Genomic DNA, 26,193 nt, shown 5'->3' on the forward strand with positions numbered 1-26,193 from the left:
CCAGATAACCAAGATAATCCAAATAAGGTGACATTCATAGGTTCCAGGCATTAGGATGTGGATGTCTTACACACCATCCTACCCACCCAACATTCCGGGAACTCATCTGTTCCAACTGTCGCTCTTCGGATCACATGGTCTCTCATCCAGGCAGTTAAAACAGTCTCTGAGTTGGTGAGCCTTTGATGCATGACCCAAATTGGGCAGTGGGCCTCTGTTTCTGGTTCTGACCCCCTCCATAAACCATTATGCTTATTCTTCTTCTTCTTTTTTTTCCTAAGAGTTTTATTTACTTATTTTAGAGAGACAGGGTGTGTGAGCTGGGGGCAGGGAGGTGGGGGTAGAGGGAGCACAGGGAGAGGGACAATCAGGCTGTACACTGGGCAGAAGGCCCACTGTGGGGCTCAGTTTCACGACTCTGAGATCAAGACCTGAGCCGAAATCAAGAGTCAGATGCTCAACTGACTAAGCCACCCAGGCGCCGTTATGGTATTCCAGGCCTTCTGTGGTCTTTTCTTTGGTCACTCTTTTTTTTCTTTTTTAAGATTTTTTATTTATTTATTCACGAGAGACACACAGAGAGAGAGGCAGAGACACAGGCAGAGGGAGAAGCAGGCTCCATGCAGGGAGCCCGATGCAGGACTCAATCCCGGGACTCCCAGGATCACGCCCTGAGCCAAAGGCAGACACTAAACCGCCGAGCCCCCCAGGCGCCCCTCTTTGCTCACCCTTTTAGCCAAATCTACGAGCCATAACAGAGCTACTTGTAATTTCTCAAAACATGGGTTATAGAGCTTCTGAAGCCATACTACTCAGCCTTGAATGCCAGCTCTACCACTTGCCAAAAAGGAATTCTGAGGCCAATAACTTAACTGCTCTGTGCTTTAGTTTCATCTTTTTAAAACTTTGGCCCTCTGAGATTGTTGTGATGATTAAATTGATTACATTAATTAAATTACTTAAAGTATTCATGAGAGGGGCACCTGGTTGGCTCTCTTGGAAGAATTTGTGACTCTTGATCTTGGAGTTGAGTTCAACCCTCATGTTGGGTGTAGAGATTATTTTATTTTTATTTTTAAAGATTTTATTTTATTTATTCATGAGAGACATACAGAGAGAGGCAGAGACACAGTCAGAGGGAGAAGAAGGCTCCATACAGGGAGCCTGATGTGGGACTCGATCTCAGGACTCCAGGATTACACCCTGGGCTGAAGGTAGGTGCTAAACTCCTGAGCCACCCAGGCGTCCCAAGATTATTTTAAAATAAATAAATTTTTTTTGGGGGGGGAGATATCTATCTATCTATCTATCTGGCATGAGTCCGGGGAGGAGCAGAGGGGGGCAGAGAGAGAGAGAGAGAGAATCTGCAAGCAGACTCCCCTACTGAGCACACAGCCTGATGTGGGGCTTGATTCCACAACCCTGTGATCATGACCTGAGTCAAAATCAAGAGTTGGACATTCAACCAACTGAGTCACCCAGGTGCTCCTAAAATAAAATCTTTTTTAATTTCTTAGAACAGTGCTTGGCACACAGGTTTTCCCATATCATTCCATGTTCTCAGTCCTGTTGATGTGGTTCAGAATGCTCTCCTCATGACCTCGCTTCCCTGGAACTCTTTGCCATCCCTTCAAGGCAAGAGTGGAGAGACCGCAGTATCACCGCAGTATCACCTCACGGGCACAGGACTCCCTGCTGTCTCCTCCCACCACTGCTGGAACTCTGGAAGCTCTGTGACCTGAATCAGAGGCCCTATCATGTATATACAATCATTTCATGATGTGTGTAAGAGAGAACATCCTGAAATACTAACATTTGTGTTTTTCTTGTCCACACTTCCTTGTATGTGACCCTCCCACAGTCAGTCAGAGGCATTCACATCATCTTCAAGAATTAGTCCGTATAATAAGAATGCAAAGAGAAAGGAAAAGAGGTTTAGTTTTTCAACTTCTAGAGTACATTTCCATGTGGACACCCACACAAATAGTTTGTGAGCCAAGCAGTGAGCTTTACGGAGAGAAGAGACTTTGAGAACCCAAGGAAGTGGTCCTAAAGCAGGCAGAGTATAAAGTGTATGCCTTCATAGTGGACTAAAAGAGTGAAGTGCCTGGCCCATCCTGCTCATGGGAAGGCTGGCCAGGGGTCACCTCGGCAGGGAGTGAGGACAGGAGTTGAACCTGGAGATCAGACAGGAGCAGAGTCAGTGTCAACAGATTGCCCAGCAGCAGAGCTGGGTGGCGCTGTGGCGGCTGAGCCAACAAGGTCATGATATCCACTCTGCCATCATCTGTGCCGAGGCCACAGTCACTGTTCTGCTCCTCACTCTCCTCACTCCTGGTGAAGTCGTTTTCTTGTCAGCTGTTCTCTTGCCTGCTGTTGGCCTTGGATCACTCAGGAGAAATGGTGCCCACCCACTCCATGCCCCACATGAGCCATTTCCTGTGGACACCCGCTTTTCATGACAGCTCGGGAACTTTATAAGCTTCATAAAACAATAAGTGGGGTCTCTCTCTCACTCTCTCCCTGTTTTTAGTAAGCTCTATACCCAGTGTGGGGCCTGAACTCATGACCACAAGATCTAGAGTTGTATGCTCTACTGAGTGAGTCAGCTAGGTGCCCAGAAGGTAGGATCTTGACACTGAGTATCAATGGTGTGGGGAAAAAAGTCCCTAGCACCTGAACTTGGGAGGAGCTGGATAGGGAGGCTGACCTGTTTCATATGACTTTATGCCCCCGGACATAGACTGAGCCCTCAGGAGGGCAGAGAGGAATTGTTGGATTCCTCTCTGTGCTCTAACACATGGCTGGTGTTTGGTAGGTATTTATTACACTGAAAAAAATGAATGAAAATCCCAGTCTATTAAGGGAGAGAGATACATAAACAAATAATGATAATACCACCTACGTACTGTGATAAAGGGCTGCAGAAAGCTCTGAGTGAACAGAGGGAAAGGGCTCAGAGATGTAGGTGATTCTCTGAGGCAACAGCAGGACTGGTGCACAAGTCTGTGACCCTCACTCCAGAGCAGCACTGGAGTGGAGAGGGGCCCTTAGGAATATCTGCCTGGCCCATGCTGCTGTCTCTAGGCCCTAGACTGCTCCCAGGATTGGCTCCTTGGTGTTCCCCTTGGTCATGGTTGATGGACTTTTGGTACATGACCCAAATAGGGCAATGGGTTCTCCCTCCCATGATGTTGCTGTTGGGATTCAGAGATGCCAGTCCATGTCTGCTGGGCTCCTGACCTAGAGACTCAGAGCTGGCCACGTCTGGCCATATGTTCAGTGAAGTGGGTGATGGTGAGGCTCAGAGATGGAGAGAAGCTTCCTGGCTCCTCAATGACTTTTAAGATCCTGGTTCTTATCGCTGGTGAGGCCTGGTTGCGCCCTACCCTTTGGCTCCATGTGACACCTCTGAAGACTTGTGTCAAATCCTTCTCGTGCTTAAGCTTGCCTGAGTGGTTTCTGTTCTGTGCAGCCAAGAGTCTTGACTAACATCATCCTCATTGATGTCATCACCATGATCACAGCAAATACCGGTACAGCGCTACATCCGGACTCTTCTGACAGCTTTACGTGTGACAACTTGTTAAATCCTCACCACGCTCCTATGAGGTGGGTACAACGATCACCCGTAGTTTCCAGAAAAAGAAACTGAGGCACAGAGCGGGTCAGTCACTTGCCATGGTCATACAGCTAGTAAGTGGCGGGGCTGGGATTCAAACCCAGACAGAGCCTCTATCCAACAATGCAGTTTTATCATAGTTTGTTGAGCAAAAGTTTGTATTTTTCTGTTTCTAACCTATTGTCCTAGAAGAATGTAGTTCTAAATGGCAAACACATGAGAAGCCCTAGGTGAGTCCCCTTTCCTGAAATGAGGCTGGGTGGGTGGGGAGGTGGCCCATGCCGTCTGCCCTCCAGGGCCTGCCTCTCCCTTGGGGCCCAGAAGCGCGGGAAGGAGTCCTGAGCCAGGTACGGGCCTTGGCGGCAAAGCTGCCCGTGGGGCGGGAGGCCAGAGCGCGCCCTGGCACCTGGCAGGTGGCCCAGCCTCACCGTTGAGAAAATACCTGGAACAAAGGCGTCCTCCTGCCACAACCGGCCGCCTCTCCAGGTGCCTGCAGGTCCTCAGCCGGGGCACCTGACCTCCAGGCCATCGGGTCCTTACACGGCCTCAGGGGGCTGCACAGAGGTGTCAGGGCCCAGCCTGGAGCACCTCCCGGCTGTCCCCTCACCCCGGGGTGAGGGGTGCACGTCCCAGAAACCCCCAGGCTGGCGTCCCCCTGGGGCTCGGCCAGGCTGCCTGAACCTCCCTTCCTGCCATGCTCCCCCATGGTGTCCAGGGTGGTGGCTTCACAGCCCCGGGCCTGGCCTCCCTCAGCCCAGAGGTTGGTGTCACCACAATGGTTTGTCAGGTGCAGAGTGCACAGGGTTGTGAGGGAATTGGGGCATTAGCAGCAGCAGGCACTGGGGGAGCATATCGGGACTGGAGGCCTGGAGGAATGAAAAGTGAAGACTGAGACCCCAAGGTAGTGATGTGGTTCTCCTTGGATGCTTCTACTTTTTTTTTTATAAGTAATCTCTATACCCACCCCCACCCTGTGGGGCTCGAACTCACAGCCCCGAGATCAAGAGTTGAGAGCTCCGCGGACTGAGCCAGCTGGGCCCCCCTAGTCCCTGGACACCTCTTGAGCGAAGTGCTAGCAGCTCATCAGAGGTGGGGGTTGGCCTCCCAAGTTGGTGCCCAGCCCATGACCTTCCTTGAGTTCCTTCTCCTTCCTTCTCCCCTTCTTGTGAGCAAGACGAGAGGGGCATGGATCTGGACAAGAGACTACCTCACCTCAGCTCTTTTGTTCAAAGAGGGATGGGCCGTGGACCCCCAGGCCCAGCTCCCAGCCCCAGGCCACCCCAAGCCTCCCCCTCCAACCCTCGGCTGTAGTGACTGCTGTCGTCAGGGCCGCTGCCAGCCCACGTGGCGCTGTATGGTGATTCAGAAAAAGAGACTCCTGCAGGTGGACAGCACGCTCCTCCAGGGCCCCCAGCCGTGCTGAGTGGGGCTGGACCTCAGCCTGCACTTGCTCTGCATCTCTCTGAGCTGGTACAGACCCCACCTATGCTGTCATTTGCAGGGGCAGTGCTGGTAGGGTAATCCCCAAACTGTGACCCTGGACCCCTGATTCCCAGGCTAAATCCCCTTCCCCTGGCCTGGATCCTCCCTGGGCTGGGCAAAAGGGGGCCTTCACTGGCACACACCCACTTCAGGCAACAGGGCAGGGACTCAGGAGGGGTTCCCTAGAAGCAGCTCCCAATAACCAGTGGCAGGAGGCTTCTTCCCAAGCCCTCTCGCCTTGGAGTGGTCCCTAGATGAGGGTGTAATCCTGAGGCTATCTTGAGGGCAGAAGGCTGTCCAGTGCATGCTCTGCCCCCCCAGTGTGTGCTTCTGGGCGGAAGATACACAAGCCCTGGCCAGAGGTGGCACTGAGCCTGCGCCCTCAGGCCTGGCTTTCTGTTCCCCTGGCCCCATACTCAGTGCCCAGACCCAGGGAGCCTGAAGGCTCAGGGCCCAGCACATGGCACATGTGCCCACTACAGAACCAGGCTCAGAGAGCATCCTACACAAACAGTTAGATGAATGAGTCAAAGAATAGACCAAAGGAAGAGGCCCTCCTAGGCAAGTGTGGGTGCCAGGGCCTGGAGTCCCAGGACCCCAGCTCTGGACTCTCCGAGCCTCACTTCCTCTTCTGAGGAACAGGCATCAGAGACACCTGCTTCCCTGGGTTGCCCGGCAACTCGCTATTAATAATAAAATAGGAACAAGAGCAATAGAGCCTCCACTGCCTGAGAACTTCCTCTGCGGTCAGCCCTTTGCATGAATCCTCACAACAGTCCTGGGAGGGAGACCCCCCGCCCCCTGTTACAGGGACTTAGGAACCTCTTGGTGATGGGGAGCCTGGCTCAGGAAACGGCAGCTGTATCCTGGCCGCGGGCAGGGCCGTGTGGCTCCCCTGGAGCAACGGATGTCTGTGCAGCTCACAGCTGGGGTGGGAGCCCCCGCCACAGTCCAGAAGCTGGGTCCAGGGTGTCGCCCCCCAGGCGCTGGGGGTCACCTGAGTCCAGGGCTGGGGTCTGGGGCTCTGGTGCCACTCCTGCTCCTGATGGGCTCTGCCCCCTGGGTGGCTCCCTCTCCTTCCCCGGCTTCCGTTTACCCCACGGTAAAGTGAGGGAGAGGGGTTAGGTCCCTTGATCCCCCAGGTCTCTGACCACAAAGGCAGGCAGGCAGGCAGGCAGAGGGAAGTTCAGGAAAGCTTGGAAACTGTGTCTGAATTCCTGGCTTCTCTCTGCCCCCTGGTGGACACCAGCAGCCTAGCACCGGGGGGAGAAACCTGGCTTTGTCACCTCTTCCAGGGAGCCCTCCCCTGGGAGCCCGGGTGCCAATCTGCTAAGTGGGGATCATAAGAGCACCCACCTCATGAGGCTTGTTGTGATGACTAAGTGACAGCGAGTGTGGCGTACTTGCTACTGAGCCGCACGCCCAGAATGGGCCCAGGCCGTGGTAATCATCGTTGTCTCCCTCTTTCTCTTCCACTGCCGGCCAATCAGTCCCCAAGCCCCACCTCCGATTCTGCTCCTCTGGCTCCCCGCTGCCCCCTAACCCGGCCTCACGATCCCTCTCCTAGAGCCCCCCCACCCACTCCCCCAGCCCTGCGGCACCTCACCTGGGTGCACCCCCCTCCCCAGGCCAGACCTGTGCATGCCCATCTCAGGCTGCCGTCCAGGCCCCTCAGCCCAGCCCTCGGGGATCCTGGCCACCTGGACAGCCCAGTCACCCTGTGCCTTTCTACTCCCTGTGTTCTCACCACCCAGCTCCTTGGGTCCCTCCGCTCAGGCCCACTGGTCCTGCCTCCAGGTGAGTTCGTGAAAGCTCACGGCAGCTGTCTTTGCCCCCCTCTCCCACCTTTGCTGTAGGACCCCCCCGCCCCACCTGCGCCCTCTCTGGGTCTCAGCTTCCTTATCTGCCAAGCTGGACCGTTATGAGGATGAAAGAGAGAAAACAGGGCAGGATGCAGCCCGCAGGAGCCATGGTACTTACGGTTGGGAGGGAGGCTTCTGTCCCAGTACCAGGGCAGCCACATCTGTCACTTGGGAAGCAGGTACCTATGGGGGGTGATGAACCTCCAAGGTCCCACCACAGCTCCAAACCTCAGTGGGGGCACACTCCGAGCCCAGAGTGCAGAACGGCCCCTGGGCAGAGCGGAGCCTGGTTGGCCCCTCACTGGGCTGGGCCTGCTCCCCCATCCCGCTGCTGGACCAGGTGGAGAAGGAGCCCTCTGGCTGGGGGGGTGGGGGTGGTGGTGGCACCTGGACTGATCCTAGGGGAGGGAGGCGGACCCTCTCTGGCAGGGCTGGGTCGGGAGCATTGCACCAGGGTCCTGGAGCCTGTATGGAAAGCTGTCCTACAGGCCACTAAGGAAAATACATTTCTTTTTTCAAAGATTTTATTTATTTGAGAGAGAGAGGGAGAGTCAGAGAGAGAGACAGAGAGACAGAGAGAAGGAGCAGGGGGAGAGGCAGAGGAAGACGCAGACTCCCAGCAGACCAGAGAGCCCCAGGCAGGGCTCGATCCCGGGACTCCAGGAGCATGACCTCAGCTGAAGGCAGACACTTAACCCACTGAGCCAGCCAGGCCCACGAAAAATAAATTCCTTAGGCTCGTACTGAGCATTCGGTAAATCAACACGTTTTTATTCGATTCACTGTTAGGGCTAAGTAATGTACTCACAACCTCCAAGAAACCACACAGGGAACGGTAAGTATTTGATCTTATTAGTTTCTTATGTATCCTTGTCATGTGAACAAATATAACCGAATATAAACATGCATTCTTATTTATTCACACCCTTTTTACCCAAAGGAGGGCACAGAGAGTTGTGCATCGAACCTGTTTTACTTAACAATGTGTTTTGTAGCTTAATCAGTCCGTAGACGGCTTCCTTGTTCTTTTCTTTCTTCAGCAGCAGCCTGGTCTTGCGCCGTGAGGCTGTGCCACCGGTGATTTATCCAGCCCGTTCCTTCCTTCCTAAGGGGCACTTGGGTTTTGCTATCACAAACGACACCGTAATGAATGACTTTACCCTTTCACGGCTGGTGTGTAGACAGTGGCATCAAAGGCATGGCTGACTCGGTTGCTAAAATATTGAAATACTTTCCTAGTGCTTGGTAAATAATACAATTGCAACTGTGACGATCGATGAACTTAACGATATGAATTCTGTAATAAACGCTGCCGTTCAAGCAGTGGCTGTGGGACGTCAGGACTTGTTCAGGGGACCACCCGCCCTACCTGCACCTGGCCGGTTAGGAACACGAGGGCCCGCTGGGCTTCAGCCTAGGCCAGAGCCCATGTGACTGTGCCGTACTGAGCCTTCTTTACAGAGCACTCTGTATCTTAGACGAGTCGCTCGTTTATCATTGTCCTCTAGGGATCTAGTTGCTACTGTTCGTAAATATTTGTTTCCACTGGGCTTTTTGTTGGTTCGTTTTCATTCTTGTCAAGAAGGAGAATGCTGTGCTTTGATGTTTGAAAATTTAAGATGTATCTCAAACTAGTAGAAAGAAACAGAGACGAGAAAATTTGATTGTTCTTAAGGTTTCTTTTAGCTACCTGAAACATCAATCTTCCTTTCCTGGGAGGAAGAAGGAAGAAAAGAATAACAATAATAATCAATCACAGTCTAGAATATTCTTTTACTACGGTGCGAAAATCTGAAGCCAGAAGATTTACTAGCATGCAGGACTCAGTACAGGGGTGCCTGGGTGGTTCGCTCAGTCAGTGAAGTGTCTGCCTTCAGCTCAGGTCATGATCCCAGGGTCCTGGGATCGAGCCCCGCATCAGGCTTCCTGCTTGGTGGGGACCCTGTTTCTCCCTCTTCCACTGTCCCTCCTCCTTGCTCCTGTTCTCTCTCTCTCTCCAATAAATAAAATCATTTTTTAAAAGAATAAGTACAAAATAAGTAATTTGTATTTTTAGAATAAAAACCAAATTTATAGGCTTGTACCTCAGGTTATGATGCACTACGTAATTTTATTTATTTATTTTTATTTTATTTAAGGTCAATTAATTAACATATATTATTGGTTTCAGAGGTAGAAGTCAATGATTCATCAGGCTTATATAACACCCAGTGCTCATCACATCTCCTTCTTTTTTAAAAAATAAATTTATTTTTTATTGGTGTTCAATTTACCAACATACAGAATAACACCCAGTGCTCATCCCGTCAAGTGCCCCCCTCAGTGCCCGTCACCCATTCACCCCCACCCTCACATCTCCTTCTTAATGCCTGTCACCCAGTTACCCCATCTCCCATACCACTCCCCTCCAGCCACCCTCAGTTTGTTTGCTATGATTAAGAATCTCTAGTGCTTTTACTTCCTCTCTGATTTTGTCTTTATTTTTTCCTCTCTTCTCCTATGATCCTCTGTTTTGTTTAATTTCCACATATGAGTGAGCTTATATGATAATGGTCTTTCTCTGATGGACTTATTTTGCTTAGCACAATATCCTCTAGTTCTAACCACATCATGCGTGTCATTGCAAATGGCAAGATTTCTTTTTTTTTTTTTGAAAGAAAAACTACTGAGTAGTAGTCCATTGTGTGTGTGTGATATATATATATATATCATATATATATATATATGATATATATATATATATCATATATATATATATGATATATATATATATATATATCACATCTTCTTTATCCACTCATTTGTCCATGGACATCTGGGCTCTTTCCATAGTTTGGCTATTGTAGACATTGCTGCCATAAACACTGGGGTGCGGGTGCCCCTTCGGATCACTACATTTGTATCTTTGGGGTAAATACCCAGTAGGGCAATTGCTGGGTCTTAGGGTAGCTCTATTTTCAACTTTTTGAGGAACCTGCATACTGTTTTTCAGAGTGGCTGCACCAGCTTGCATTCCCATCAACAGTGCAACCTCTGCATCCTCACCAACATCTGTTGTTTCCTGACTTGTTAATTTTAGCCATTATGACTGGTGTGTGGTGGTATCTCTTTGTGGTTTTAGGTTGTATTTCCCTGATGATGGGTGATGTTGAGCATTTTTTCATATGTCTATTGGCCATTTGTGTGTCTTCTTTGGAGAAATGTTTATTCACATCTTCTACCCATTTCTTGATTGGATTATTTGTTCCTTGGGTATTGAGTTTGACAAATTCTTTATAGATTTTGAATACTAGTCCTTTATCTGATATGTCATTTGTAAATATATTCTCCCAGCCCGTAGATTGCCTTTTGGTTTTGTTGATGGTTTCTCTTGCTGTGAAAATCTTTTTATCTTTATGAGGTCCCAATAGTTCATTTTTGCCTTTGTTTCCCTTGCCTTTGGAGATGTGTCTAGCAAGAAGTTGCTGTGGCCATGGTCAAAGAAGTTGCTGCCTGTGTTTTCCTCTAGAATTTTGATGGATTCCTGTCTCATATTTAGGTCTTTCAACGACTTTATGTCTATTTTTGTATATGGTGTGAGGAAATGGTCCAGTTTCGTTCTTCTGCATGTGGCTGTCCACGTGTCCCCAACACCATTTGTTGAAGAGACTGTCTTTTTTTCAATTGGATATTCTTTATGGCTTTGTTGAAGATCAGTTAGCCATTGGGTTGAGGGTCCATTTCTGGATTCTCTATTCTGTTCCATTGATCTATGTGTTCGTTTTTCTGCCAGTACCATACTGTCTTGATGATGACAGCTTTGTAGTACAGCTTGAAGTCTGGAATTGTGATACCTCCAGTTTTGGTTTTCTTTTTCAACATTCCTTTGGCTATTTGGGGTCTTCTCTGGTTCCATATAAATTTTAGGATTATTTGTTCCAACTCTGTCAAGTAAGTTGATGGCATTTTGATAGGGATTGCTTTGAACATATAGATTGCTCCAGGTAGCATAGACATTTTAACAATATTTGTTCTTCCATCTATGAGCATGGAAATTTTTCCATTTCTGTATGTCTTCCTCAGTTTCTTTCATGAATGTTCTATAGTTTTCTGAGTACAGATCTTTTGCCTCTTTGATTACATTTATTCCTAAGTATCCTGTGGTTTTTGGTACAATTGTAAATGGGATTGATTCCTTAATTTTTCTTCTGTCTCATTGTTAGTGTATAGAAATGCAACTGATTTCTGTGCATTGATTTTATATCCTGCCACTTTGCTGAATTCCTTTATGAGTTCTAGCAATTTTGGGGTTGAGTCTTTTGGGTTTTCCATATAGAGTATTATGTCATCTGCAAAGAGTGAGAGTTTCACTTCTCAATTTGGATGCCTCTTATTTCTTTTTGTTGTCTGATTGCTTAGGCTAGGACTTCTATTACTATGTTGAACAACAGTGGTGAGAGTGGACATCCTTGTTGTGTTTCTGACTTTAAGGGAAAAGCTCTCAGTTTTTCCCCACTGAGGATGATATTTGCTGTGGGCTTTTCATATATGGGTTTCATCATATTGAGGTTCCTTCTATCCCAACACTGTGAAGAGTTTTAATCAAGAAAGAATGCTGTACTTTGTCAAACGCTTTTTCTGTATCTATTGAGAGGATCATATGGTTCTTGTCCTTTCCTTTATTAATTTAGTGTTTCACGTTGATTGATTTATGGATGTTGAACCACCCTTGCAGCCCAGGAATAAATCCTACTTGGTCATGGTGAATAATCCTTTTAATATACTGTTGGATCCTATTGCGTAGTATGATGGTGAGAGTTTTGGCATCCATGTTCATCAGGGATATTGGTCTGTAATTCTCCTTTTTGGTGGAGTATTTGTCTGGTTTGGGGACCAAGGTAATGCTGGTCTCATAGAAAGAATTTGCAAGTTTCCCTTCCATTTCTATTTTTTGGAACAGCTTCAGAAAAATAGGTGTTAATTCTTTAAATGTTTGGTATAACTCCACTGGGAAGCTATCCAGCTCTGGACTTTTGTTCGTTGGGAGGTTTTTGATTACTGTTTCAATTTCCTTGCTGGTTATGGATCTGTTCAGATTTTCTATTTCTTCCTGTTTTAGTTTTGGTAGTTTATATGTCTCTAGGATGGACTGAGTAATTTTAATCAATCATATTCCCAAGGACATCTAGAAAAGCAGAACACAATCACTTAAAAATCCTACAATCCGAGGGGGGGGGGCGAAAAAAAAATCCTACAATCCTACTTGCCAGCTGTGACGGGTCTTAAATGTGTCCATTTAGTCATCATCAGTCCTCTTTTCAAGAGGTAGAGCCCAATTTCCCTTCCTTTGCATGTGAATTGGACCTCATGACTCGTTTCTCATGAATAGAATAAAGTGGAAGTGACAATGAGCAACAGGATCATTTAAAGAGACTGTGGTTTCCTCCTTGCTCTCTGTCCTGGATTACTCACTCTAGGAGAAGCCAACTGCCTTGTCATGAGGACATCTAAGCATCCATAAAGAGAGGTCTACAAGATGAAGAAGCTGAGGCCTCCCACCAAAAAACAGCATTATCTTGCCAGGTGAAGTGGGTCCTCCAGCTCCAGTCAAGCTTTCAGATGAACACAGTCTCAGCTGACAGCTTTACTGCAACCTTGTGAGAAACCCTGAAGTCAGAACCAGCCAAAGCCACTCCTGGATCCTGACTCTCAGAATCTGTGTAAGATAATAAATGCTTATTATTTTCAGATGCTAAGTTTAGTAGTAATTTGTTATTCAGCAATAGACAACTAACATAAAGGAAATAGAGTGCTCACAAGTTAGTGAAGAATTACCAACTGGTCTCAGACCCTTGGGAGTCAGGGAGGTGAGCCTTATGTTTGGGGCTGACAGAAGGCAGCCAGGAAACTTGGTAGTACTTCCACAAACTAGCAGAGCAAGTGGGATGGGATTTAGAGTTGAGGACCATCAAGGAAAGTTCCTTAGTGAACTCCCCTGGCTATGAGTTAGGACCCTGAGAGGCTATACTCTAGGAGTAAGTAAGGATGAATGGGGAGTAGATATCTCTTCACAAAGAATGCACTGTGGCTCTGTACCACCACAGTCCTTGAAATTGTATTGAGATGATCCCAGATTGCAAGTCATTCAGGTGCTGGGCAGAAGGAAAAGTAAGTCATCTCTGGACTTACTTTCTGGAGGAAGATAACACCATGCTCAGCCTGAAATTGTTTCTACATGGAATTTTGCAAATCAATACCTGGCATATTCATGTAAGAAGCACATGAAGAGTCAACATGAACAAAATAGGTAGAATCAATAGACAAGAAAAATGAACCCTCAGAGGCTTTAGATACTGGAATAGTAGACACAGGCCTTTAGGTAACATTCTACATTAAAAATTTTAAAAGATGGGGCACCTGGATGGCCTAGTTGGTTAAGCGACTGACTCTTGGTTTCAGCTCAGGTTGTAATCTTGGGGTCATGGGATCAAGCCCATGTAGGGTCCATTTGGAGCATGGATTCTGCTTGAAACTCTCACTCCCTCTCTCTCTCTACCCAGGCCCCATGCTCTCTCTAAAACAAATAAATAAATAAATCTTAAAAAAAAAAAAGCTTGAATTTCAGTAGAGAACTGAAAACTATAAAAAGAACCAAAAGGGAAATACCTGGGTGGTTAAGTTGGTTGAGCATCTGACTCTTGATTTCCACTCAGGGTCGGGGGACTAAGTCCCCTGTCGGGCTCTGAGCTTGGTGTGGAGGCTGCTTGGGATTCTTTCTCCCTCTCCCTCTGCACCCCTCCCCCCACTCATGCACATGCTCACTCTCTTTCTTTAAATAAACAAACAAACAAATAAAATCTTAAAAACAAAAAAAGAGAGCCAAAAGGAAAGTGGTATGGGTTGAGTTGTGCCCTCCAAAAGGATATGTCAAAGTCCTAACCCCTGAGCACCTCAGAATGGGACCTTATTTGGAAATAGGGCCATTATGGATATAATTAGTTAAGTTCAGATGAGGTCATACTGGAGTAGTGTGGGCCCCTAATCTAGTATGACTGGCAGCCTTAAAAAAGATGATGTGAAAACACACCAGAAGAGAAGGCCATGTGATGATGGAGGCAGATCAGAGTGACACGTCTATAAGCTAAGGCACCCCCAGGATTTCCAGCAGCAACCAGAATAGACTCTCTGAGCCTCCAGGAGGAGCCCACCCTCTTGACACCTAGACTTCAGATTTTAGCTCCAGAACTGTGAGTGAATCAATGTCTGTTGCTTTAAACCACCCAGTTCATGACACCCTGTTCTTGCAGCCCTAAGAAATGAATCCTGAGAGCATAGAGTTGAAAGATAAACAATAACGAGAAGCAAAAATTCAGTGGATGAGAATTAGTGAACTAGAAGACTGGTCAGAAAAAAGTACCCAGAGTGAAACACAGGGAGACAAATGGATGGAGAACACAAAGCAGGGAGTTAAAACTATTGGGGAAGAACTAACCTACTAGAGGACAGCGGGTAGTCAACCTGCCACAAGTCCACAGATGCCGAACATAGACAACAGGCCCTCATGGGAGCAAGACAAGGTTTTCTTTCTTTCTTTCTTTCTTTCTTTCTTTCTTTCTTTCTTTCTTTCTTTCTTTCTTTCTTTCTTTCTTTTCTTTCTTTCTTTCTTTCTTTCTTTCTTTCTTTCTTTCTTTCTTTCTTTCTTATTTCTTTCTCTTTCTTTTTGATTTTATTTATTTGACAGAGAGAGTGAGAGAGCACAAGTAAGCAGAGCAGGAGAGGGAGAAGCAGGCTCCCCACTGAGCAGGGAGCCCGATTCAGGGCTCAATCCTGGGACCTTGGAATCATGACCTGAGCCAAAGGCAGATGCTTAACTGACTGAGCCACTCAGAAGCCCCAAGACAGGTTATTTCTCACAGCACAGCCAGTGGCAGGAACACCAGAACAGTGGTGTCTGGCTGGTCCTTGCCTCCAAGTCCCGTGGGTGTGACATGATAGAAACGCCACATGAAAGGGTTGTGTCCCAGCCACAGCTGAGGAACCCAGAGCCAAGGGCCTAGCACTTTTTATTTAAGTTTTTATTTAAGTAGGCTTCATGCCCAGCATGGAGCCCAATGTAGGGCTTGAACTCACACCCTGGAGATCAAGATGTGAGCTGAGATTAAGAGTTGGCCGCTTAACTGACCAGGCCACCCAGGTGCCCCAAGGATCTAGCATTTTTGCAGTAAGTGACAAACCAGTCCCCTCCTCTGGAGAGTGAACAGGTGCATGCAGTCACCTGTGGGCTCCTTGACCTGCCTTGTCACCTTGTGATAAGCTACAGAGACTGCTCAGTATCAGGTAGTTTGGTTTACCTCAGCAAGGATATAAGGGGCTCTTGAGGCCCATGGCAGCCTGCCTTTCCAATAACCCATCCTGCACCCCACATGTTTTTAAGTGAATTCGCATTTTCTCATGAACATGCCATCCTATCAGAGACTCAGATTGGACATACTGACTGGGCCTGGCACAAGTCCATTTAGTTTGTCTCATATAACACTTGGTTAGGCTATTATGACGAGAATCCCAATCAGCAGCATGGTGCAGTATTGACATCATTCATGCATCTCAGGGGTCTCTGACTCAGCCATGTGAGGAGTCCCAGGGGAGGATTATTTCAGATAACCTTTTAGCTTCCTCTCTTGTGGTGTGGATGGACTACTCTGCTTGAACTGTGCTCTTAGTCCAAATAGAACAGGAGGTGTGGGCAACCATACATGCTCTTCCCTGTTCATTCAGAATGTAGGATAAAGCCAGACCCTTACCTATTACAACTGCGCGAGAGAGTTTAGCCTGCCCTGCTAACCTGGGACTCGTGCCATCCCTTTGGCTGTGGTAGCTAAAGTAAGGGGTAGGTTTTTGATCGTTGTGTCTGGAGCATGGTCTCTGTTGGGAGCTACCAAGACTCACACAGATGTATGGAACCAGAAGTCAGTGTCTGCTGCAGGCAGGACTACCCTCTTTTTGGGGGACCCGACAAAGGAAACCTGACCCAAGGGGCAGTGCAGTTGTCAAAAATTACAGAAGATGATAGGTAAGCCAGAAAGCAACCCCCATCTCTAATGGAAACTATGGCCCACCCTCCTCTCCCCAAACGTATGTCCCCTGGGGTGACGTAGTGGGCCCACATAGATGCCATTACAGGCCGTGGTTACACTGTAGCTGATCCACATGACCGGCTACAGTAACTGCTCAGTGTCAGGGAATACTGAGCCTTGAAGTTTGACACCCTCACAAGGATGTGCAGATGCTGAGGGCCCGTGCCTTGCCACCACACTGAGAGATTCTGTGAAAAGGTTTAGCCCACACATGCTTGTATTCCCAGGGGGAGAGTGGGAATGGGGCAGGAGCTCAATTTTGGAGAGAACGGTCAACAATTTTTCAAAACTGATTAAAAAAAAAAATCAAGACACAGTTAAACATCCAGCCACATTCAAGAAGCCTTACAAATTCTGTATAACTTTGCTGGCGTAACACCAGTGCCACACACAGGGAGACTTAAATGACAGGAACTTATTTTCTCACGGCTCCGAAGACTGGAAGTTCAAGACCAAGGTGTCAGCAGGCTCGCTCTCTCCTGAGGCTTCTTCCCTTGGCTCGCAGGTGGCTGCCTTCTGGTCGTGTCCTCACATGGCCTTTTCTGTCTGCGTGTGACCATCCCTGGTGGCCCTCTTCTTACGGGGTCATCAGTCACATTGGAGGAGAGCCCTGTCTTATCACCTCCTTTGACTTCAGTTGCTTCCTTAAAAGCCCTGTCTTCAAACAGAGTCACCTAAGGGGTTAGGGCTTTCACAGAGGAATTTGTTGGAGGGACACAATTCGTTCTATAACAAACCCCAAATACTATAAAGATTTTATTTATTTATTTGACAGAGAGAGAGAGAGAAAGAGAGAGAGAGAACAAGCAGGGGGAACTGCAGAAGGAGTGGGAGAAGCAGGCTCCCCCCTGAGCAGGGAGCCCGACATGGGGCTCAATCCCAAGACCCCAGGATCATGACCTGAGCTTCACCAAGGCAGATGCTTCACCAACTGAGCCACCCAGGCAGCCCTGCAAACACTATGAAAAGAAAAACACGGGGATGTCTGGGTGGATTTTGGGATTGTTAGTTCCAGCTCCACACTGGGCATAGAGATTACTTAAAAATAAAATCTTTTGGGACGCCTGGTGGGGCTCAGCGGATGAGTGTCTGCCTTCAGCGTGGGGCGTGACCCCGGGGTCCCGGGATCGAGTCCCCCATCAGGCTTCTCCCTCTGCCTATGTCTCTGCCTCTCTCTCTGTGTCTCTCATGAATGAAAAAATAAAATCTTAAAAAATATACTTACAGCAAAAATCAACAGAACATGAACAAGAATAGACAAATTTAATATTACAGTGGAAAATTTTGACATACTTCTCAGTAACGGATAGAGTAAAGCTGGCAAAAAATAAGAAAAAACTTTCGAGAGTACAAGTCACACTAGGATGATCTGTTTGGAAAACTAAAGTCAAATCATGGCTCATTTAGCTAGTGACCACTGCATTATACAGACGATATGCCAACAGTTTCTAAAAACTAACATAATACAGGATTTGGAAATCATTAGAATAATTTGGTGAGCACCTACAATTTGCATCACTTGTTGGACCATCATATAAGATATAGTTTAGATAAATTAGAGAATAAAAGGGAATATTTAAAAATTGTTGATATGCATATATACACATACCTATACATTTTAATGATCATATCCACTTGTTCAGTATTTTTTTAAAGATTTTATTTATTTATTCATAGACACGGAGAGAAAGAGGCAGAGACACAGGCAGAGGGAGAAGCAGGCTCCACGCAGGGAGCCTGACGTGGGACTCGATCCCATGTCTCCAGGATCACACCCCAGGCTGCAGGTGGCGCCAAACCACTGCGCCACTGGGGCTGCCCTTGTTCAGTATTTTTTAAAAATATTTTATTTATTTATTTGAGAAAGAGAGAGAACATGAATGGGAGAGGGTCAGGGAGAAGGAAAAGCAGACTCTCCACTGCGCAGGGAGCCTGACACAGGACCCTGGGATCATGACCTGAGCCAAAGGCAGACGCTTAATCAACTGAGCCACCCAGGCGCCTCAGCCACTTTTGAATTTTTGAATTTTATCTTTGTGCATATGTCGTTTCTTAGTATGGAGATTACATCTATACAATAAGTTCTCAGAAGAGGGATTGCTGGGTCAGAGTGTAAATGCATTTGAAATTTTGGTCAATGTGATCAAATTGCTCTCCATAAAGACTGTACTGTATTTACACTCCCATCAGGAGGTTGAGTGCCTGTTTCCCCACAGCCTCACCATCAATCAGTCTGTGTTGTCAAACTTTTAAATTTTTTTTGCTCTTTTGATGGTGAGAAATTTTAGCTCCGTGTAATTTAAATTTGTACTTTTATTATAATGAGTGAAGTTGGTATATTTCAATATGTGTTATGGTTGTTTTCATCTTTTGTGAACTATGTATTGATGAGGACCGTGTTAGTTTTTACTCTTCAGAGCTGTGTGCAGGTGTGGAAGAGAGGTTGTTGCGAACAAATATATCCAGATTTGCATTTTATTTATTTTTATTTACTTTTATTTTTTTTAAAGTAATCTCTATAGCCAACATGGGGCATGAACCTAAAACCCCCAGGATCAAGAGTGGCATGCTCCACCAGCTAAGCCAGCTGGGGCCCCGCAGATTTGTGTTTTAAAACAAGCACCTCTGCCACTTACCTCCTGATTTTTTTCCCTTCACAATGTCTCAGTTCCCTCCAATGAATAGTGTGAAGTCCCTGAGAAGCCAGCAGGGTTGGAATTCTGAGCATAGAAGGAGTATCCTTGGACTGGAGGGGGGGCAGGGAGGAGTACCTGTGTGATAGGCAGGTGTGATGTTACCAGGGAAGACAAATGGAGCATTAAAAAAAAAATAGAGCACGTATTTTTGTATATGTGCTGCCAAAGCGAGCACCAGAGCACGTATTTTAAGGTCATAAAGGAAGTCTCAACAAATTCTAAAGGATTAATACCATACAGTCTATGTTTCTCAATCATGATTCAGTGAAATTGCAAATTATAATAGGTTGATATGTTTGGAAACTATTGTATTGACAATTTTGGTAGGAAAGGATATCATAAAGAAATCTCAGAAATATTTAGCTCTGAATAATAATGACAGAAGCACACGGCAAAGTTTGTGAGATACAGCTAAAGCATCACTTAGAGGAAAATTTATATCTTTAAATACATGTATTAGGAACCAGTACATATATAAAAATAAACAAGCCCCCAAGAGACATGAAAACATACATCCACACAAATACTTGCAAGCACGTTCATAGCAGCAACTATTTAAAATAGCTCCCAAAGGAAGCAATATAAATGTTTATCAACCGGTGAATGGATAAACAAAATGTGGTATGTCCATACAAGGGAATATTATTTGGTGATAAAAAAAGAACAAAGCGCCGCTACATGCTATGATACAGATGAATCTCAAAAACATTATGTTAAGTGAGTGAAAGAAGCCAGACACAAAAGAGTTTGTATTGTATGATTGCATTATTGTGAAGTGTCCAGAAAAGGCAACTCTATAAGGAAAGAAGATAGATTATTGGTTGCCTAGGGGGAAGTGGAATTAGGGATAAGTTCATCCAAATGGGTATGACATTTCTTTTTTTGGCAATGATGGAAATATTCTAAAATTATACTGTGGTGATAGTTGTGCAAATCTGTAACTACACTAAAGATCATTCAATTGTACACTTAAAACAGGCAAATTTTATGGTGTGGAAATTATACCTCAACCAAACGTTAAAAATAAATAAGGAAAGCATTCAATTTAAGATGGTGAGAAAAGAGCAATGAAACAAACCTCTAAAAAACAGAAAGTAAAGGAGCCCCTGGCTGGCTCAGTCGGAGGAGCATGCAACTCTTGATCTCAGGGTCATGAGTTTGAGCCCCACATTGGGTGTAGAGATTACTTACATAAATAAATATTTAAAAAATAAATAAAAATGGGATGCCTGGGTGGCTCAGTGGTTGAGCATCTGCCTTCGGCTCAGGTCATGATCCCGGGGTCCTGGGATCGACTCCGCATCAGGCTCCCCACAGGGAGCCTGCTTCTCCCTCTGCCTGTGTCTCTGCCTCTCTCTCTGTCTCTCATGAATAAATAAATAAAGATATTTAAAAATAAAAATAAAAATAGGAAGGAAGGAAACCATAAAAAAAATCAGAAACCGGGATCCCTGGGTGGCGCAGCGGTTTGGCGCCTGCCTTTGGCCCAGGGCGCGATCCTGGAGACCTGGGATCGAGTCCCACATCGGGCTCCCAGTGCATGGAGCCTGTTTCTCCCTCTGCCTGTTTCTCTGCCTCTCTCTCTCTGTGTGACTATCATAAATAAATAAAAATTTTTTTAAAAAATCAGAAACCAAGGAAAGAAAACAAACAAAAGTAGAAAAATAAATTTGGTGTTTTGAAAGAAATCAAATATATCTGTAAAAAATGTAAAAATTTACAAATGTATATAATTAAATATATAAAAAATAATATCCAGAGGTGGATTAATGATCACAGTGAATTCATTTACAGCTTAAGTAAATAACATCAGTTTCCAATAACAAGCAAGTCTTAGGAGCTTGTAGTGTCATTGCGTTCTTCACTGAAGACAGGACTGGCCATCTCAATCATAGGATTTGGCTTCTGTTGATTGACTAGGATCAAGCACTTCTCACGTATTATTTTTTCACATCCTCACAGCAGTCCAAAGAGGTGGATGCTCTTATGATCCCCACTTAGCAGATTGGCACCCGGGCTCCCAGGGGAGGGCTCCCTGGAAAAGGTGACAAAGCCAGGTTTCTCCCCCGGTGCTAGGCTGCTGGTGTCCACCAGGGGGCAGAGAGAAGCCAGGAATTCAGACACAGTTTCCAAGCTTTCCTGAACTTCCCTCTGCCTGCCTGCCTGCCTGCCTGCCTGCCTGCCTGCCTTTGTGGTCCGAGACCTGGGGGATCAAAGGACCTAACCCCTCTCCATCCCTTTACCGTGGGGTAAATGGAGGCCGGAGAAGGAGAGGGAGCCACCCAGGGGGCAGAGCCCATCAGGAGCAGGAGTGGCACCAGAGCCCCAGACCCCAGCCCTGGACTCAGGTGACCCCCAGCGCCTGGGGGGCGACACCCTGGACCCAGCTTCTGGACTGTGGCGGGGGCTCCCACCCCAGCTGTGAGCTGCACAGACATCCGTTGCTCCAGGGGAGCCACACGGCCCTGCCCGCGGCCAGGATACAGCTGCCGTTTCCTGAGCCAGGCTCCCCATCACCAAGAGGTTCCTAAGTCCCTGTAACAGGGGGCGGGGGGTCTCCCTCCCAGGACTGTTGTGAGGATTCATGCAAAGGGCTGACCGCAGAGGAAGTTCTCAGGCAGTGGAGGCTCTATTGCTCTTGTTGTTCCTATTTTATTATTAATAGCGAGTTGCCGGGCAACCCAGGGAAGCAGGTGTCTCTGATGCCTGTTCCTCAGAAGAGGAAGTGATGCTCGGAGAGTCCAGAGCTGGGGTCCTGGGTCTCCAGGCCCTGGGCCTTGTGGAGAATGAGGGGCAGCTGTCGGGCTATTACCACAGCTCTGCTGGTAGGGACACTAATGACCGCATCTTGCCCACAAGAATCAGAGGTTGAGAGAGGCTAAGCGTCACAGGGCTGGTGTGGAGCTTCGATGGGAACCCCTGTCTGTCTGATTCCAGAGCCTGTGTTCTAAACTGCTACCTTGCCCTCAACCATTGCCCTCTAATGTGCCAGGGCATAATGTGATCAGTACAGGCACTCCATCATCGGGGTGAGTCTGTGCACCCAGTCCTTGGACGGTAAGACGCCAGGGGTACTCCATCCCTGCTCCCTGCACTCCACTCACTCCATCCTACAGTGTGGTTTGGGTAAAAAATGTCTATTATTATTACTTTTGGTCACTTTTCAAATTGTGGTAAAATATATATAACATCAAAATTACCACTTTAAGGGACGCCCGGATGGCTCAGTGGTTTGGGGCCTGCCTTAGGCCCAGGGCGTGATCCTGGGGTCCCGGGATTGAGTCCCACATCGGGCTTCCTACATGGAGCCTGCTTCTCCGTCTGCCTGTGTCTTTGCCCCTCTCTCTGAATAAATACATATTTTTTTAATTACCATTTTAATTATTTTTAGGTGTACAGTTCACTGACATTAAGTACATTCACACTGTTGTGCAACCATCACCACCGCCCATTTCCTGAACTTTCTCATGATCCCAAAATGAAACCCTGTGCCCCATTAAAAAAGAACTCTTCATCTCCCCCTCCTCCAGCCCCTCACAACCACCCTTCTACTTTTGTGTCTCTGAATTTAACTACACTAGGTAGCTCATTTAAGTGGAATCATACAGCCTTTGTCCTTTTGTGTCTTGGCTTCTTCAACTTGGCATAATGTCCTCAAGGTTCATCCGTGGTGTAGCATGTGTCAGAGTTTCCTTCCTTTTTAAAGCTGAATGATACTCCATTGTATGTATGTTCTATCTTTTGCTTATCCATTCATCTGTTGATGGACATTTGTTATTTTATTTTATTTTATTTTATTTTATTTTATTTTATTTTATTTTATTTTATTTTATTTTATTTTATTTTATTTTATTTATTCATGAAAGACACACAGAGAGGCAGAGACACAGGCAGAGGGAGAAGCAGGCTCCCTGTAGGGAGCCTTATGTGGGACTCGGTCCCGGGACCCCAGGATCACACTCCGGGCCAAAGGCAGACTCTAAACCACTGAGCCACCCAGGCGTCCCTGTTGATGGGTATTTGGATTGTTTCCATCTTTCGGCAATTGTGAAGAACGCTGCTATGAACATCGGTGTACAAGTAACTAACTCCCTGCCTTCGTTGGATATTATGGTAATTCTGTGTGGTTTCTTTTTTAAGATTTTATTTATTTATTTATTTATTTATTTATTTATTTATTTATGAGAGAGAGAGAGAGAAAGGAAGAACACAAGCAGAAGGAGAAACAGGTTCCTGGTTGAGCAGGAAGCCTGATGCGGGGCTCCATCCCAGGACGGTGGGACCATGACCCGAGAGCCTCAACCGACTGAGCCACCTGGGTGTCCCCGGTAATTCTGTGTTTCACTCTTTGAGGAACTGCTATACTTTGCCGCAGCAGCTGCACTATTTTACATTCTCACTGGTTGTGCACCTGGGATCCAATTTCTCCACATCCCCACCAACACTGGTGATTTTCTGTTTTATTTTATAATAGTTATCTTTTGTTTTTAGCTTTTGTGTTTTTGATAATAAAAAACCTAATGGATGTAGAGTATCTCATTGTGGCTTTGATTTGCATTTTCCTAATGATTATTAATACTGAATATTTTTTTTGAAGATCCATTATATTTATTTATTTTTAAAAGATTTTATTTATTTATTCATGAGAAACAGAGAGAGAGAGAGAGAGAGAGAGAGAGACAGGGAGAGGGAGAGAAGTAGGCTCCATGCAGGGAGCCCGATGTGGGACTCGATCCTGGGTCTCCAGGATCATGTCCTGGACTGAAGGCAGCGCTAAACTGCTGAGCCATCCAGGGATCCCTATATTTATTTTTTAAAGTAAGTTCTACAACCAACAGGAGGCTTGAACTAATGACCCCGAGATCAATAGTTGCACACTCCGCTGACTGAGCCAGCCAGGTGCCCCTGAACATCTTTTCATGTGCCTGTTGGCTATCTCTACATCTTCTTTGGATAAATATTTATTTAAGTCCTTTGCCCATTTCTAAATTGGTTGTCCATTTTATTTGTTGTTGAGTTGTAAGTGTTCTTTATATATTCTGGATATTATTGGATATATGATTTACAAACATTTTCTCCCATTCTGTAGTTTGCCTTTTTGTTCTATCGATAGTGTCCTTTGATGCACAGGAGTTTTAAATTTTGATGAAGTACAAAAGTCCAACTGATCTATTTTTTCTTTTGTTGCCTGTACTTTTGATGTCATCTTGATAACTTTTTTTTTTAAAGATTTTATTTTATTTACTCATGAGAGACACAGAGCGAGCGAGAGAGAGGCAGAGACACAGGCAGCGGGAGAAGCAGGCTCCACGCAGGGATCCCGACGTGGGACTCGATCCCAGGTCTCCAGGACCAGGCCCTGGGCTGCAGGTGGCACCAAACTGCTGCGCCACTGGGGCTGCCCTCATCTTGATAACTTTTAACTGTATTTCAAACCAGTCCAGAGGGAGGGCCCTCTTTTTTATAGAGTTCAAGCACTATTCCCTTTAGCAATCAGAATTGTGAGCCAAAGAAAAGGGATCCCTCAAAACAATGACATTTGTGTGCTTTTCTCAGGTAGTACTAGTTGGAGTACATTTCCACTGACTTCCAAAATAAATGTGAGAATTTCTGAACCACTTTTGAACCATTCACTATTCCCTTAGTATAGTCCGAGCCTGTCATCGTGAGCTGTATGATGTCCTGTTTCAGCATGATGGATTCTGAGGGGGCACTTATCGCTATCTCTGTTCATAATCTTGATCTTTTTTTTTTAAGATTTTATATTTCTTTAAATAATCTCGACACCCAACATGGGGCTTGAACTCACAACCCCAGGATCAAGAGTCACATGTACTACCAACTGAGCCAGCCAGACACCCCAGTAGTCTTTATCTTGAGACTAGTTTTCCTGATATTGATAAGCCACTCCAGCCTTCTCTTTTGTTTGCATGACATACTGTTTTTCCATCCATTTGTTTTGAAAACCTGTATGGTTATATTTACAGTGCGTCTCTTAGAGACAACTTGTCCTTTGCTCTTTTGCTTTTATTTTTTACCTCCCTTAAGTCATCTGACAATCTCTGATTTATAATTGGAGCATTTAGTCCATTAATAGGAGGTGACCTGACCCATGATGACGGGACCTGTGTCATTTGTTTGTTCTTGGCAGGTACGCACACTTTGGGAACGTGATGAGTTGGCTTTTCCCAGCCTCCTAGATGCAGCCAGCCAGAAAGGTAAGAGAGGCACACTTTGGGCCCCTTCACAGTCATTTAATGAGGCAGGATAGTGCACTTTGCCCCCGGCGGCCTCTGGGTCAGACACAATCATGACATAGGAGCTCTGGGTAGGATTCTGTGATAGGATTAAACAGGTCCTCAGATCACAAAATGCAAAGGTTAAATGTGTTGGTGAGAACATCGGATAATCTCCATTCCTGTAGTATCTTTCTTATGGGAAGCTGTACTCTCTGCTCTTTTAAATTGCTGTTTCTTGTTCATATTCTAAATGGAACAGGTCAAAAAAAAAATAAACAGAACAGGTCTTGCTACCATGAATTTAACCTTGTGGTTTCAGTAATGAAGATTCATGGATTTGCGGGGCACCTGGATGGCTCAGTCCATTAAGCATCCAACTCTTGATTTCTGCTGGGGTCATGATCTCAGGGTTGTGAGATCCAGCCCTGTGTCAGGCTCTGTGCTCAGTGGGGAGTCTGCTTGAGATGTTCTCTCTCCCTCTCTCTCTACCTCACCCTGCTGTGTACACTCTCCCTCCAAAATAAATAAATAAATCTTTAAAAAAAAAACCACACCAGGTTATGCACTATTAAAAAAAATTCATGGGTTTGCATTTGTGGCTGGTGTGCAAGAGAACCAATCACATAGCTAGAGAGAGAGCTTTGCTGGTCACTGACCCCCTCACTCCAACACACCTTTGTGCTTCTGTTCATTGCCTCCCATGCAATTAGGGACAATTCTGAGTGGGGCTGGAGGCTACTCCTTTCTCAGAGACTAGTGAATGCAGCAGATATCTATTGAAATCCTAAGGATGAGGGCAGCCCCGGTGGCTCAGTGGTATAGCATCGCCTTCAGCCCACGGCGTGATCCTGGAGACCCGGGATCGAGTCCCACTTGGGCTCCCTGCATGAAGCCTGCTTCTCCCTCTGCCTGTGTCTCTGCCTCTCTCTCTCTGTGTGTGTCTCTCATGAATAAATGAATAAAATCTTTAAAAAAAAAAAGAAATGAATGGCCATAGAAGGATTTTGAGCCATTTACAGATATCAGATTTTCATTTAAAAATTCTTTCTGGGGAATGAAGAGTGTGGGAGGGATAGGGAATGAGAAACACGGAGGCCAGTTGAAAGGAAGCCTGTTACAGCCACACAGGGTGGAGAAGATGCTTCATGAACTACCTAGGAGGAGGGCATGGCAAGGCTC

General features: G+C 46.2%; 1 long non-coding RNA gene across 4 annotated transcripts; it reads left to right on the forward strand.

Annotated features, from left to right (window-relative positions):
• On the forward strand, positions 1–25,526 carry LOC140602377 (uncharacterized). 4 transcript variants are annotated; one of them, XR_012005313.1, is made up of 6 exons: positions 1–174; positions 1,082–1,214; positions 3,476–3,612; positions 12,423–12,665; positions 24,927–24,993; positions 25,334–25,526. It is a non-coding gene; the product is annotated as an uncharacterized lncRNA (long non-coding RNA). The 4 variants fall into 4 exon arrangements; XR_012005315.1 differs by having other exon boundaries at positions 5–174; positions 1,115–1,214; XR_012005312.1 differs by having other exon boundaries at positions 9–174; positions 1,107–1,214.
• Positions 25,527–26,193: the final 667 nt, after the last annotated feature.

Source organism: Canis lupus, chromosome 13 (genome assembly GCF_048164855.1).
Source record: "Canis lupus baileyi chromosome 13, mCanLup2.hap1, whole genome shotgun sequence".
In the NCBI taxonomy this organism is placed as follows: domain Eukaryota; kingdom Metazoa; phylum Chordata; class Mammalia; order Carnivora; family Canidae; genus Canis; species Canis lupus.